General features: G+C 50.0%; 1 protein-coding gene across 3 annotated transcripts in view; it reads left to right on the top strand.

The window, feature by feature from the left end:
- Positions 1-7,459: 7,459 nt before the first annotated feature.
- The window catches only part of Kank (KN motif and ankyrin repeat domain-containing protein 2 kank), a 60,756-nt gene continuing 51,983 nt past the window's right edge, over positions 7,460-16,232 (top strand). For all 3 annotated transcript variants that reach the window (XM_089547160.1, XM_089547163.1, XM_089547157.1), the window contains exon 1: positions 7,460-7,736. The gene's annotated coding sequence lies outside the window, so the exon portion shown is untranslated. The remainder of the gene's footprint in view (positions 7,737-16,232) is intronic.

The following is a 16,232-nucleotide window of genomic DNA, read 5'->3' as shown; positions in this document are numbered from 1 at the left end:
CGAGCCTGGTCAAACTGTCTGGTCTGCCTTTATCTCTCTATTTCAATCCCTACTTCCCTCCTAAGGATTCTATGGCTACAGAAAGTGTTACACATAATACACACCCTACAACCCAAACCAGTGATGGCTCTGGGTGACCAGCGGCAACATTGTGCCAGTGGTGTATTGTGCCATGGTAAGATTGCACCTCAAAGCAAAGCCATTTTATAAAAGTATTTCTCTTAAAACGAATTCCTTGGACTAAGGGCCATAGGCTGAACAAGGTATTTTGCTGTACATTACTATGTTCTCGTAGGCTAAGAATGAAAGCTGGGCTAGTATCGACATGCTCGTGGTGGGTTGGCATAAAAAACATCTCCCACTCTAAAAGGTTGCGACTGAATACATCCTAAAGGGCCTCAGAAAGGGTCTGTCAATAAAGTTGCGGTACATCTGGGATGTTAAAGGACGTTGCTCCACAAATAACCTCCAGTAAGAATTTTTTTTTTAATGCATTTCGTGGAAGAGGAGCTATCAACAGTCAAAATGTGAACTTCCGCGTCTCCGCGCCTTTCCCTCTCCTCTCGTCAACTTTCGCACGCCAAAAATGGCGCTCCCCTGCCAGCCCGACAAATTTGGCCCCTGCCTTACCTCCGCCGGCTGCCGACGCGCGCGGAGCGGCCGCGGCTGCTGCGTGCCCTGCTGCGTGACGTCTGAAAGAATTTGGCGCGGTGAACCAATGATAACCCCCCCGGCTGCTGACGTCACTTGCAAGATGTGACGTCATATGCTCGACACCGCGTGTCTCTGCGAGGTGCGAAAGCGAGAATTTTTAAAGATGTAAATTTCCCGCTCGCTTTTGAGGTCTCGTACGCGGCACGAACGCTCGGTGGCCTGTACTCTATATAGTGCAAGCATTATAAAGCCAAGTTCGAACACCCTTTTCTGTGGCCCTTTAAAGGGACCATGAAATGATATTTACTGAGGTTAGGAAAAGGTCACGAGCGATCGGTATTCATCACTGGTCACCGCACAACACAGTTTTTAAGCTGACTTCACTACGACCGCAGATGTTGGCGATTAGGAATGATCCACCGCTTCATCCCCAACTAATACGAGCAGACACGCCGCAGAAAAAAAAAAATAAAGAGGTCGGGGCTGCACAGCACTCCGACCCCTCCACCGCACTTGGGCACGCCCAATGAAAAGGCTCGCCCAGATTCTCCATTTTATCAGAAGGGGATGTGCTGCTAAGAACGCGCGGTGAGGTGCCGCGGGTGCAAGCAGCAATTTTTTTTTAATTGTTTGCAAATTATTGGATCCACGCAGAGCTGACAAATTTTACTCCCCAGCAAACCAAACACCTCTCAGAGACGTTAGTATACGTCTCTGAGAGATTTTTGGTTTGCTGGGTCGAACACTCGAAAAGACTACCTGTACAGATTTCTCGCATTAGAATCATCTCGGGGCCCCTTTAAGCTCAACTCGTATTTTTTCTCGAAAAAATACAAACGAAGCGGAACGGAATTTGTCGAACGCGACGCTGCAGAATGATAACGCTAGCCACGTGTGACCACGCCATGGCGACTGTTTTTCTTCGCTTTTTTTTCGCCGTCTCCGTTTCTGTTCTTAAAGAAAAACTGAGGAGAAACAGAGGTTTGCGTGCATCGATGGGATATATATGCCGCGTTGTAATACAAAGAGACCCTACGAGCGCCGAAAACGGAGGTTTTTATCAGCAGAAAAGACCGAAAAGAAAAACGTATCGCCCTCCGTTTTTTTTTTTTTTACGCGGATCCAAAAGCCAACGTCACACCACCATATTGCGGCGAATTTTTTCAGTGTTTGTTTGTTCCTTCTTCAAAGCTGCCGGCACGCTGCTTTGTCGCTTTGTTTGTGATGCAAGACGCGCCTAGATTTATCTCGATTGATCGCATCCAGGCGGAGCCAATTCTACGTTGTTCCAGAATATTCTGAACTTTTCAAGCTTTATCTGGAAAGTGCGCTATCAGCTTTAAAAAGAGCACGGCCGATCGAGAGCGGCGGGCATTTTATTCGACGACCGCCGAGCAAGCTTATTGCTACGCCGTTGCCGAGTGATCCAGTCCTTTGTGGGCGCAAGTCAGCCCAAATAAAGAGCTTTGTTTAGAAGCCATTTTTCTATGTATTCCTACTCTCCGGACTGCAGTCACCACTAGGTGACATCTGGTGGAGGTGCTAACGGATTTCCCTGTCGCCTTCACCCCCTGGGAGCCGCCAAAGCAGCCCGAGCCGTTTTGAAGAAGCAGATCGCGAGAGAGCCGCAGAAGCCGTCCCAACCGAAGACGAAGTGCGAAGCAGCCGTCGTCTCCACAGGCGTTCACCAGAATACGGACTACTGCCGGACCGCACTCGAGCAAAGAAGGACTCCTCAACGGCAACAGTTGGGCCGACTAGTGAGCCATGTTTTCTTCGCCTTGGAAGGACCAGCGATAATGTGATTCGAAAAACATGAAGCTTCTCTAGCGATGTGGGAATCATATGAAGGCATTCACAAAGACTTGAACCAGCTGTTCCCGAACGCTGCCCCCCTGCCCTCGCCCGCCCAGCCTACGAATGACTCCCAAGCCCCAGGAAGTGCGACGCCTGGAGGACTTCCGACAATCGCCGCTGTGCTTCCATTGTGGTCGCCGGTCACATTTTTCGTCACTGCCCGTACCGCCGTATCGGTCTTCGTGGCTTTGCCTTTGACGCGCCACTACCACGCTTCGGCCAACATCCGCAAGAAATCGACGAGTACCTGCGTCGGGAGGAGTATGCGCCGAACCGCCTTTCGCGCTCACCATCGCCGTCAGCCTCATGTTTTACGTCTCCACGCCGCAGCTACGCAGCCACGGTACGAGGAAGGTCTCCCAGCCCTCGTAGGGGAAACTAAAGGCAGCAACCTCTGGAGGTGAGGTTGCTCACGAGCGAAACGCCGATTGGATTGGATTGGAGTAAACTTTATTTGTGCCTGCAGTTGGACGCTCGCGCGCCCCGACGAGGGCCTACGTCGTCTACGAGGCTGCCGTTACTCGGCGCGGGTCTCCGCTCGCCGTTGCCGGCTCGCTGGATCCCTGCCTTTCGAGCGCCCCGAGGACCTGCTGGACGGCCCATAGCTTTTGGTCATGGTCGTTGCTCTTCGCGGCTGCCTCCAGCCGCGGCGGGATTGTTCCTGATCTTGCTTCCTTTGGATTTTTGATGCAGTCCCACAGGATGTGCGTGTGATCTGCCGGCTCCCTCCGGCAGACTCTACACGTATCGGTCGGGTAGGTCTCGGGGTACATGCGATGCATCAGTCTCGGGCTCGGTAGCGATCCGGTCTGGAGCTGTCTCAGTAGTACCGCCTCCGCTCGACTCAGCCTCGGGTGCGGGGGTGGGAGAGTCCTGCGAGCCAGGCGGTAGGCCTTCGTGATTTCGCTGTAGTCGGTCATGCGGTCCTTGGCTCCGAACCACGTCGGACGGTCTGTTGCCGGGGCGCGGTTGGTTAGCGCTCGCGCCGCTGCATGTGCCGTCTCATTGTGGTTCGCACTGCGTTCCGACGCGTCGCCCGCGTGCGCCGGAAACCACTTGATTCTTACTCCTCTGTCTTGCAGTTTAGTCGCTCGTAGTACGCGCTCGGCCTCCCTGCAGACTTGGCCTTTGGCGAAGTTTCGCACCGCCTGTCTCGAGTCACTCAGCACCGTGTAGCAGTCTGCGTCGGCAATGGCCAGGGCGATGGCCACCTCCTCCGCTTGTTCCGCTCCGGCGCATCTCACGCTCGCTGCCGTCTTCGTGGCGCCGGTCGACGCCTCTATGACGACCGCTGCGAAGGCGTTCCGTTGGTATTCGGCCGCGTCCACGTACCGCGCGTGCTCGTCGTTGGCGTGCAGGTCGATGAGAGCCTTGGCCCTCGCCGCTCTTCTTTCCTTGTTATACTCGGGGTTCATGTTCTTGGGTATGGGGTCGATTCTGGTCTGGCGTCGGACCTCTTCGGGGACGGGGAGCTTCGTCTGCGCGTCGTTCGAGTGTCCTATTCCCAGGTCGTCCAGTATCTTCCTCCCGGCTTTGGTCGTGGACAGCCGCTCCAGTTGAGAGGTCCGTTGCGCTTCGGCTATTTCTTCGAGCGTGTTGTGGATCCCGTGAAGATCCTCCAACGACCACGCGGCATATGAAGATCATAAGATGCCGCTCCCGACACACCGACACCGCATACAATGAAAACCGCGACCACGACGCGAACCTTCAAAAGGACGCCGCCACTCAGAAAAGCTTCTACGACACGCCCTGTCCACGCTTCACATACCCGACGAAGCCGTGACCCGACGCCGAGGACGACGTCCAACGCCAGTCCATCGACGAAGAAGGACGTTCTGGCGGGCTAGTTGGTTCATAATGAAGAGAACGAGTACAAACTGCGCGAACGTAAGGCACACAAAAGGGCTGACAAAGCGCTGACTTCCAACTTATTTTATTCGTGAAAACGCGTGGTTTGCAAGGCCCGTGAACATAACAAGAAAGACACTATCGCCAAAGGGCTCGGCGAAAGAAAACAACAGCAGAAATTTGCAGGAGAATCAGAGCCGGTGTGAAACACGAACATGCTCTTCTAAAAACACCCTCTTGTGTCGACAGCGGTAACGAGGGCGAGCTAACGCAGCCGTCACCCCTTCAGAAAAGCTTCGATAACCTCCCTTTCAGTTTTGCTGCGTGCCTTTAGAGAGGAAGGCAGTTTTGTTCAGGTAAGGAACGCATTCATTATTACATATCCCCCTCTTGTTTTGTGCCGTCGTTGCGCTGTAATAACGAATGTAGGTAACCAACTCGCCCAAAATGTTGCGGCTGTCACAGCTTTCGCAATGCAATGGTAGATTGCTGCCTGTGCCGGTGTGCAGCGATCTTTTGTTGCGAAAGCAACACTACGCGAGTCGCTGAGCCATTTAGCGGAGCTGATCAAAGGCCATACTGCGCATGCGCGAGGAGCGGTGACGTCATTCGGCGCACAGCTGGCGCTGTCGGGGGCGCTGTCGGGGCCGCCGCCGCTGCCGCGCACTCTCCATCGCCTCTCTCTCTCTCGTTGCTTTCGCAATCCTCCAGGTTTAACCAGAGCTAAACCACTACCATTTTTTATGCTCCAGGACTGGCTGATTGAAGAACGGCCGGAAATTTGTTACCGCTCTAGTCGACACGGGAGCTGATTATTCGGTGATGAATAGAGCATTCGCTACGCCGCTGGGGAAACGACCTCTTGGGACGGACCACAAACACCTAATTTTAGTTGCATGTTTTCTTTCAAACGATGCGTTATCCTTTAAAATACATGAATCACCGTATGATATTCTACTACGAGTGCTAATAACTTGTAATTAAATTTCTTCTCTCATGCTGTTTCGGGTTCATCAATCGAACGATGGCTGTGACAAATTTATAGTTGGCCTTTAGGTCCCGTGAGGCACGAAAAATGCCGTCACGACCTATAAGGCGCTGTGCACGTCGTTCTGGCCGTGATTCGCTTCCGCGGTGTGCCACTGCGCATGCGCAGATCGCCCTGAGGGCCAAGATGGCGCGTCGGGACCAATCAGCACGTGCGCAATCGCGGCGCGCGGATGCCGATCACGGCAGTGGATCGCGCTATGATATGTCACTTTCTAATATAAACGCTGATACGTAGTTTTAACTCACGATAACCCTTAAACCAGCCTGCTTCAAGAGCTGGAATGACAACAAACGATGCATAAGCAGTTATATTGCCGTTTTGTTTTTCATTTTTCAATCCTCACGTGACCTGTAAGTCCAACTACACGTCGCAACCATCGTTCGGTTGATGAAACCGAAACAGCGCAAAGAAGAAAATCAATTATAAATTATATTGCGCTCGTAAGCGAATATCGCAGTTTCCTTCACTACGGCGTCGAACATGTCAAACAAGAAAATTACCTCTGATTTTGTATGCCCTCCTCTCTGTAATGCCTCCGGGCCTTGAGAGTATTGAAAATAAATAAATAAATAAAACGAATATCACATGGTCCGATGTATGTTAACGTCTAAAACATCATTTAAAATAAGAAAAACTGCAAAAATGGTGGCAACCCGGCAATCCGTCCTTTTCAAAGACGTCACGAGTTTGAATAAACTGATAGGAAGATTTTTAAATCCAATTTTCTCGCGGATAAATGCGTCCCTTTGCTAACGGGCAAATGTCATCATATAGCCAAAAAGAACCAGATAATCATTTTTTACTGGGAATAGTCGGATGGAGTTTTCATCTGTGCCCCTTTAACAAAGCCTGCTTTTGAAGTAATCTGCATATTCGACATCGTTGATAAGTAGCCTAACGGTTTGGTTTGGTTTATGAAGTTTAACGTCACAAAGCAACTAAGGCTATGAGAGACGCCGTAGTGGAGGGCTCCGGAAATTTCGACCACCTGGGGTTCTTTAACGTGCACTGACATCGCACAGCACACGGGCCTCTGGAATTTCTCCTCCAAAGAAATTCAACCGCCGCGGCCGGGATCGAACCCGCGTCTTTCGGGTCAGCAGCCGAGCACCATAGCAACTGAGCCACCACGGCGGCATAAGTAGCCTAACGATCTTGTCTTACTTTATCATTATAGCCGTGTACGTGGCACGAGAATCGGGGCATGTTGTAATAAAGAACGGAGTGGAGAAATCCTACCGAATGAGGGCATCACTGTTATCACTATCTAAAGCGAGAGGGAATTATTTTACAAAGAGGGGACAGGAAGTGCTATCTGAAGGTCACCAGTAGGGCTTGCTTAAATATAAGGTCCCCCCAGGAGTGGATTATGGTCTCGCATGACCTGAGAGGGATTTTATATGCGAATCTCAGAGACTTAAAATATGCGAAGTATGAACCAAATAGCTCAGATTCAGAAAATTCAGAATATAGTGGACGACATGTACCCCAGGAGGTTTTGCCGAAGTAGTGACTGCCGCAAAGCCACGAGCCGTTTGGTTGACCGAAATAGCTACGCAAACAAAATTTCTTACATTGGCGCCGAATTCGCAATTAAAAAAAAGATTTGCATAAGTGCCTAATGTGTTTTAAAGCACTGCCCTACTAAAGCAGGGGCAGAAAGTTCACGTATTTGATGAAATATTCATTCCATCGCGGTTGGCAGGTTTGCTAATTTCAAAACTCCCGCGCTAGCCTATATTATTGCAGTTCGTATGGGCTACACAGAGAGCGGTGGCGCTACCAGTCAAGCCAGTCTAAAGTTGCTGTAAAATCTCTCTTTCGTGGCAATTAATCTAGCATAATGTACACTGTTTGTGTTTTAAATAAATAGCTTTATATTATCTTAAATTTCTAGTGTTTGTTTTATTGTCTAAATATGTGAAGAGGAGAAAATAAACTATGCGACAAAATAATTATCCAGCGATGCTGACAGTGCCCTAGCGGAGAACATCTGTAACTACTTCACGTTGGCACGGTTTAGCGCGGGGCAGGCTTGAACGCACATTGTTCGGGTCAGCCCACTGCTGCCCACTCGCTTCGCGCCCGCTTTTCCGTCGCAAGTTACGAACTCCGCTTCAAGAAAAATAAGCAAGTCTTGTGGGTTGTCGGCTCACAAGTGTTGCTCGAGGAGCAAGAGTCCTTACGCCTGTGTGTGCCGCTACCAGCCTGCGCGCTGTCTCTTTTGCCTGACAACTGGAATACGCCGTCGCCGCCTCCGTGCCGCCTTCTGTTTCTCGGAAAGGATTCACAGGTGGTCACCGATGACAATTCGTCTTTTAAGGTAAGGCAGAGGAAGACTTTTAACCCACTCTTCCTGCGCTGTCTTAGCGCTCGCAGCTGACAACCCTTTGTGGCCGGTTTTCCTTTCGTATTTGGCGGCTCAGAGATGTGCGTCGCAACTTGAGCTTATCGGCGTCGTCGCCGATAGTGTGGCGATAGCATTCGCAGCAAGCTGATGATGTCCAAAGGGCCTCGCAGGTGCTTCCAAACAATGCTCTCTTTTTTTCTCTTCATAACAACGCTGCGGCGAGGTCAGCGGGGGCCTCTCGTTGACGACGTCGGCGCCTGTCTTATTGGAAAGAAGTTTTTGAATAGGCGCCCGGGTGGAGGTTTCGGACGAGCGCTCTTTCGAATGCGAATGGGACCGTATCGCGGTCGCCCCCGACTGGTAGCGTTTTCAGTTTCTTTTTTTTTTTTTTACATTTGCTTCGTCTTTCGCCGCAGTTTTGAGTGCGTGTAAGTATAGCGCAGATCCCAAAAGCGCACACGCCCCTACCTGGCCTACCTGTTGATTCTTTCGGGTCGTAAAAAGCTGGAGAAAGAGGGGCAGCCGTGAGTCTGGCGGAGGTGAAGGCGCATGGGTGGCTGCCAAACTTGGAGCGGCCTTCACGTTTCTCGAGTTCGGAGCGCCGTCGAAACGGTTCGCTGCGTGCGCTCCCGGGGCTTATGTAAGCGCTTAACGTGTCGTCCAAGTTTGACATTTCCTTCGTTCACAACGGCGATTGTGAGCATGTTTGGGTCATGGCTGTTCATTGTTTGCATGACTTAGCAGCGGGATGTTGAACTGCTTCATCAAAGAAAGTTCGCGTTGTAGTGATACTGCGCGGCTTCGTGAGTTAAATGTTGTCAATGACAACTTCCTTTCTATCGGTAATCGAGCACACTGCGAGCGAAGGCCAACTGAGAAAGCTTTCTAACTCCGCATCCTCCAGTATTCCTTCGCAAGGCAAGCACTAAATGGCATGAAGAAAGACCTACATCATCATGAATTCGTGAAAATGAAATTTTCTTTCATTTATCTGTGAGAGTTAAGCATGTAGTGGCGAATGCGGACAGGAATTTTCAGGTCAGTGGCGAATTTATTAAAGAAATTTATAGTGTGGAGAATTTCTGCATCTGCATGATATCGATTAAGTGGGGAGTGACCGACCACCTTTGAGTTGTGTAGGATTCTTCGTTGCCATTCAGCTTGGACAGCTCAGGTAAACGCTTGAGTTTTCCCTTGGGGAGTGGAAAAAAAAGAGTTAAAAATGCAGCTAAAACAGCGAAACTGCATAGTGAAGAACATAGTGCCTTTGGAACAGGAAAAAAATGACATATTTTAGAATATATAATACAAAATGAGCAGGCGAAATTACTCGCGAAAACTACGCAGATAAAAATTTTAACGAACTATCGAAACACACCTGTATGACACTGTACCAACTATAAGCAACTATAAGATGACGCTGCAAAATTACGCGACTTATAACACGCGGTGAAACCGAAGAAATCGGCTGGGTTCAGACTGAGATGGCATAAAACAAAACTAAATAATCGTACGTCCTTAAAGGCCGGCCTCAACTTGTATTCGTGCAGTATAAACATGTGGAATATGTGTTCGAAAATTGCGAGTGCTGTGCAAAAGAGACTGGCGATTCCTTTGCCACCAGTGCTCGAAACCTCCCAGTGTAGTGCACCATGCATGGCCGAGCGTTCACGCGGAAACCCCTGTCATAATTACACGGCTGCACGAGCACAGAGGCGGAAGAGCTGGGCTGTAGGCCAATCGCCGAGGCTGGCTAACTGTCATTGGCGTAGTACGCGGTAAACAAAAAGAAAAAAACTGGGTCGCATGGCTCGGTGGAAAAGGTGGAGCAGTACACTACGGAGCCCATAATTAATTCGCTGCGAAAGCCGGCATAGAGGGCGTGCCGCTGGTTTCACTTTATTTGTACGTAACGGGACATTGCGCTGGGGTCCCGTTACGAATTCGTAATAAGCAGGTGTTCGTTACAGCGAATTAATCGTAAATGATGGGAGGACGGAAGCGGTGTTGCGGTACCTTAGAAGGCGCGAAAACGACTGTGAACAAAGTATTTCGGGCGTGCCCTTTTAGGTGTATTGGGGGGTGTAACGGCTTCCATAATTACTTTTTCGTTTAGTTTCCCGAGATTTTGCATGCACATTTTTATTCGTATACATAATGCAAGCCCTAACGGGCCCAAGCAGGTTTGGTTACACTGTTGACATTGTAGTGCCACTTGCCGAATAAACGGACCTATTTATATAAACTTGTCCAGACTTTTCCAGTCATCAGTAACAACAAAAACAAAGACTCGTAAGTTGCGCGCGTAGCGTAAGTAGACCTCGCGACTGCTGGTGCGTGATAGGTTTAGTTGGCTATGCGCCATTAAACTTAGCGTAACTAACAACTGTTGTTAACAGCGCGCGAGAGCGTGACCTTACAGCTCGCCGCGAGTGTCGTCAATGGTGCTTGAAAGCCACTTATCCCACCGCGCCAACGTCTTCGGCATTGTTGCGAATATGTCGACTGGGACGCTCAAAAAGCATAATGTTTACGCTCCACGCTTTTTATTACCACCAAACCAAACCAGAGTGAGAAAATATATTTTTTTATTAATGACAGCCATCTGCACCTGGAGCATCTGTGTATCAGAAGTTGCTTTGCAAGAGTTGTTAATATTCAGCTTAGACTGCGCATTAAGCTCTCCGATTTTTAGTTTGTCAAATATGGGTCTTTAATATCGTCTCACATCCGTACGCTAAATTGCGTGTCATTTTGTGAAATTGCTTTTTTTTTTTGCTGGACTCGCTGCATACATATCATGCAAATATTTTCTCTGCGAGTCGGTTTGGCAGTCTTTGTTGTTTTCTTTTTAACCGACCTCGTTCTCTATTTTTGGAGGGGAAGTAAAGGCGTTTTCATGAAAGTTTTTATGAAGCCAGTTGTATCGAGCAGGCGATAGCAGTTATCGGCGTGGTTTGAGCGTCGGTCGCCGTAGAAGGTCGGCTACCCTCCCGCCGTATAGATTGCGCACTCTAAACACAAATACGCCTATATGGGTGTAAAATGGGAGTAAGCTCCCTCTAGCGCACTCTGTTTTATAAAAAGGAGTCGCTCGAGGACAGCTTACTCTAGTAGTAATGAAATACCACGTGTCCAAGGGCCTGGCAACGAAGCTATAAGCTAACAGTGCAACGGAGCAAGTCCACGGGCAGCCCACTTCAAAACAGTGGCTACACAAGCTCGGGACACATAGTTTATTCACATAGTTTATTTGCCATAAAATGAAGCAGCTTTTGTAGACGCTCTTTCGCAGTCTTTGCGGACGTGGGAAAAGCTTTAAGTTATGCGCTGATTATGTCGTCCGAACGAAGCCTTTGCAATGGCTTGAGCAGTGGCGCCGCACGGTTGTGTTTAAAATCACCCTGCGTGGCGGCCATCGATAAGGAAAAATAAATGAACAGCTTTATAGATAACCCTTTTTTTGCCGTGAAGCTTGTCACTTGATTTTATATTAGTTCATTGTCTGAAATTCGCCCCGCGTACGTCTTTGTGAAGAAAACGTACCAGTACGATGCGCTCTGAAGAGGCCAGGCCGCGTGAATTCATCAACCAGACCTGCTCGCTGAGTGATGGGGTGTCGTTTATAGTAGGAATCGTGACACGGTACTCGACGCAGTGGTCACGCCGTAGTCACGCGATTGTCTCTGGTGCTGCCAATGAGGTGAAACACTAACTGCAGCAGCAGCATTGACTAACAGCTTTCTTCAACTCTGCACTCCGAACACGAATGAGCCTATATAGGTGTAAAAAGGGAGTAAGGTGTCCTCTAGCTCTTGCCCTTTAGCGGCAGGGTGTGCTGCCCAGGTTCCGGAGTAGATTTCGATCACTAAATATACGGAGTGCTTACTCTTGGCAATGGAGGCATGTTCCCACCGGAGAGAACAGTAACTTGATGCAGTTATCAATGGGAGGAGACTTAGTTCTCCTTTGTCTGAAATTCGCCCTGCGTACGTCTCTGTGAAGCAAACGTACCAGTACGATGCGCTCTGAAGAGGCCTGACCGCGTGAATTTGCCTAAGACCGGTACCAAGAGGCCCGTCCGCGTGAATTCATCAACCAGACCTGTTCGCTGAATGGAGTGTCTATAACTGTAAACGCGGCAATAAAGGTGTTGAGGTTAGCAAATAGAGGTGATTGGAACCTCGGTTAAAATCTTCGTGACTGCTCGAAGTTCCCATGTTTTGAAGGGGGAGTTTGTTTCCGTTGCCATGCGTAATTATACTCCGTATTTTTAGTGAAGAAAATCTACCCAGGGCTTGGGCAGCATACCCTGCTTCATAAAGAGAGTGCGCTGGAGGACAGCTTACTCCCTTTTTAATCCTTTCGTGTTTAGAGTGTAGTTAGGATAAGCAGTGGTATTTTTTTTTGCACGTTAGTACTGCAGCTCATTTCTCTTACTTTAGATTAATAGTCTCGCCGCAGTGAAACATAACTTGGTCGAGATCGCCACAGCAGATTGCACATTGCTTTATGCTGAAATGTTCTTCTGTCATGGTTCACGGTCGTACTATACTTGTAACGCGAAACCGCCCTATCCAGTCTCCCGGTGTACGCTGCGGCAGTCTCCGAAGTAGAAGCAATGTCAAAAGAAGGATGTGCAACTGAATGGTGGTGGGCGGCGCGTGGTAGGAATGCTTCCTCCTCTCCCTCTGTGCTTAAGCCCTTCCCTTCTCTTTTGTTCTCTGAGAACCAGCGTAGTGACGCGAGTTCAGGATGCCTACCCTTTCCTTCCACCCCCCCTTACCCTCCTCCTTTCTTTTTTCTTTCTAAAGCGCAGTTGTGGACAATAGCGACGGTTTGGGGATGCAGTTTGCTAAGAATCCAAGCGCGCGTAGACCGCGGGCGGACTTTCTTTTGGCTTCCTTCCTAAATGTGGTTTCAGGTACGTGTATAAACAAAAGAAAAAGTCGCTGACGTTTTTTAGATGTTCTCACTCAAAGGACTAGTTTCGTTGTGACGTGACCTAAACCAGCTCACGTGACATAGATCACGTGATCATAGCTGGTATACACACACTACAGCATTCGCTGCCCGGCCGGCATGTAGCTTAGGTTCAGGCCCTCTTGCAAAGGGCAGCTGGTATGCGTATTTATCGTATCCTCATTGGCCACCATTCTGATTATAGACAGGCCGCAGACCTAGACCTCGCTCACTGGTCAGGGGCGTGAGCAGTCCTCCGACCAATGAGCGCGGCCGAGGTCTGCGGCCTGTCTAATCACAGTGGTGGCCAATGAGAATACGATAACTACGCATCCAGCTGGACTTTGCAAGAGCGCCTGAGCCTAAGCTACAAGCCGTCCAGGTAGCGAGTGCTGTAGTGTGTGTGTATATATAGCAGCTGTGATCACATGATCTAGGTCACGTGAGTTGGTTTAGGTGCCACGCCATTGGCCATTACCAGGGCCATTGCCTGCCAGTGGCCAGGGGTGAGAGCGGTCCAACCATTGAGGGGAGTCCGCAAAATGTGTCTCGCGCAGTCGGGGCAACGCCGCAAACCCCGCCAGGCGGCGCGCTGTGCGTTCCCTCGCAGCATTTTCTCCCGAAAGAGCGGAAGGTATACCGCGTTTGTACGTGCGTAAGTGTGGGGAAAAGGCGGGGGGGGGGGGGGGGGGGGGGGCTTAAATTCGAGTTAATGCGGCATGCACTTCTTCGGCCCAAAAACGTGCCAAAGCGCATATACACCGGCTCGCCTTCGTCGTCGTTGTACAGGCACCCTCGAACTTGTCCGTGAGGCTGGGTACGCGCGCGATCGCGTGTACTACACACATCACACGCTTTTTATAAGAGCTTGGCTCCGTGCCACACGACCGGCTTCCGCGGAGGCGCATTAGGGGATGTACAACGTAACCCCCCCCCCCCCCCCCCCCCCCTTCCTACCACTTGTCGATTTTCTTTTTTGCTTGTTTTTGCTTCGCTTCGCGCCATCGTTGAGCAACCGGCGTGATTACAGGGGCTCATGTAACATGCCCTTCGGAGCTCCCTTTGATTGTGCTGGCTGCCAAACTCTCAGCGCCGAATCGATGCGTGTAGATTCTGGGGTCAAGTGGAGCATTTTAGATTAGAAGTACCGAGCGCAGCAGCTTAATTGGACGGAGAGAGAGGGATGCGAGCGCCTGTTCTGTCGTCTCTCTTCGCTCAGTTTTTTTTTTAGGTCACGATCGATATGTTTTAAGAGGAAATGCGTCGACAGACTGTAATTTCGGTGTTCGGTTTTCTCCGCTGCCTGTTCGCACAGGACGCTGCCGACAATTTAATAAATTGGTAAATTGGTTTTTGAGGAAAGGAAATGGCGCAGTATCTGTCTCGCATATATCGGCGGACACCTGAACCGCGCCGTAAAGGAAGGGAGGAAGGTAGGAGTCAAAGAAGAAAGAGAGAAAGAGGTGCCGCAGTGGAGGTCTCCGGAATAATTTCGACCACCTGGGGATCTTTAACGTGCACTGACATCGCACAGCACACGGGCGCCTCTTGCGTTTCGCCTCCATCGAAACGCGGCCGCCGCGGTCGGGTTCGAACCCGGGTACTCAGAGCTTTGGCTATGGGTGGCTCACGCGTCTTCAGTACACAGTGAAGAATGTTCAGTCGGGCCTTGCTTAATTCGAGGTAACGCCGTGTGTTCCTGTCGAACTGTCGCTGATTTCAACGAGGGAAAGAGCGCCGCCGTTGTGACTCAATAGCTCGGCTGCTGCCACGAAAGACGCGGGTTTGATTCCGTCCGCGGCGGTCGCATTTAGATGGACTCGAAATGCAACAGAGGCCCGTGCACTGTGCGATGTCAGTGCGCGTCAAAGAACCCCAGGTGGTCGAAATATATCCGGAGCTCCCCACTACGGCGCCCCTGATAGCCTTAGTAGCTTTCTCATTAACCATCCTCAAACCATAAAATGAGGGAAAACTTCCGACGGGCACCGACATTGTGCTGAAGTCTACAGCGCGTATACAGGCGCAGCCCACACTCTAAACAGGAATGCGCCTATATGGAAATAAAAAGAGGGTAAGCTGTCCTTTGGTTTGGTTTATGGGGGTTTAACGTCCCAAAGCGACTCATGCTATGAAGGACGCCGTAGGGAAGGGCTCCGGAAATCTAGACCACCTGGGGTTCTTTAACGAGCACTGACATCGCACAGCACACGGACCTCTAGAATTTCGCCTCCATCGAAATTCGGCCGCCGCGGCCGGGATCGAACCCGCATCTTAAGCTGTCTTTTAGCGCACTTCCTTATATGAAAGGGAGTGCGATAGCTAGAGGACAGCTTACTTTCTTTTTACTCCTTTCTGGTTAGAGTGCACTGTGCGTCATCCTATGTTCCGACTAGAAACCTCCGTTACTTCGAACTCCGGTTACTTCGAACTCCGGTTACTTCGAACTCCGGTTACCTCGAACTCCGGTTACCTCGAACTCCGGTTACCTCGAACTTCGGTTACCTCGAACTCCGGTTACTTCGAACTCCGGTTACTTCGAACTCCGGTTACTTCGAACTCCGGTTACTTCGAACTCCGGTTACTTCGAACTCCGGTTACTTCGAACTCCGGTTACTTCGAAGAAGTTTCCGGTTCTCTCCGAATTCTAGTTATCGAGATTATTTTGCGAAACGCAGCCGCTGCTGCGACGGTTTGTAATTATTATCTAGAGGCAACAGTGGCGCCACCGTCTTTGCGAGTTTTTTAAAGAACACCTCGTCCACCGCGGGAATGCCTTGAAGGTGAGGTTCCGTGTTCGGCTTGGCTAGTGTTGTGTCGATAACGTGGAATCGGTACCTATGCAGCTCGATGCTCTCCTCTGCGCGCAGACTACATTATTTTAACACTATAGGAGGATACAACATGAGAAAACGGCAGGAGTTAACACTGGGCCACGATCCGCGGTGTCCTGTATTACTCCGCTAGCCAACCGCAACAGTAAACGAAGTCGGCTTTTTAACGTTGGACTTCATTAAACAAGCCAGGTATCGAAATTCTGGAGCTTATTTTTTTCTTCCTCCTGTTTGGGTAACAAGAAAAATTTTAACAACGGACTACTTTTTCGGCGTGGAAGAATTCTGTGCGGCGGTCCTGAATGTGGACGGAACTTCACTAGCCGACTAGCCGACCGTAGTGCGTTTTTCACTTATTCAGTTAATTTAACGCAAGTATTAGGCTGGCATGCAAACTTTGACCGCATTTCTTCGAGGTTTGAGCCGAGAAAAGCGTTATATGTCACGGCTGAATCCACGTTTCATACCCAACAATAGCCAGGTCAGATACGAAACCTCACCTTCCCGGCATTCCCGCGCTTCTGCATGGTGGGTCAACTATATAAAGCAGCGCCATCTTTCCCTCTATAAGTAATATTGAGAAACTGTGTGACTGCTGCAGACAGCGGGGTTTTGAAGCAGAGCAGCATGGGCAGGGCTTAAGACGACTTGGCGGGCCACGCATGCGCAGTGC

Source organism: Amblyomma mixtum, chromosome 1, assembly GCF_055824585.1.
Source record: "Amblyomma mixtum isolate Tamu chromosome 1, ASM5582458v1, whole genome shotgun sequence".
In the NCBI taxonomy this organism is placed as follows: Eukaryota; Metazoa; Arthropoda; class Arachnida; order Ixodida; family Ixodidae; genus Amblyomma; species Amblyomma mixtum.
The sequence above is the reverse complement of the archived record's forward strand: the minus strand, read 5'-3'. Positions and strand labels throughout refer to the sequence as shown.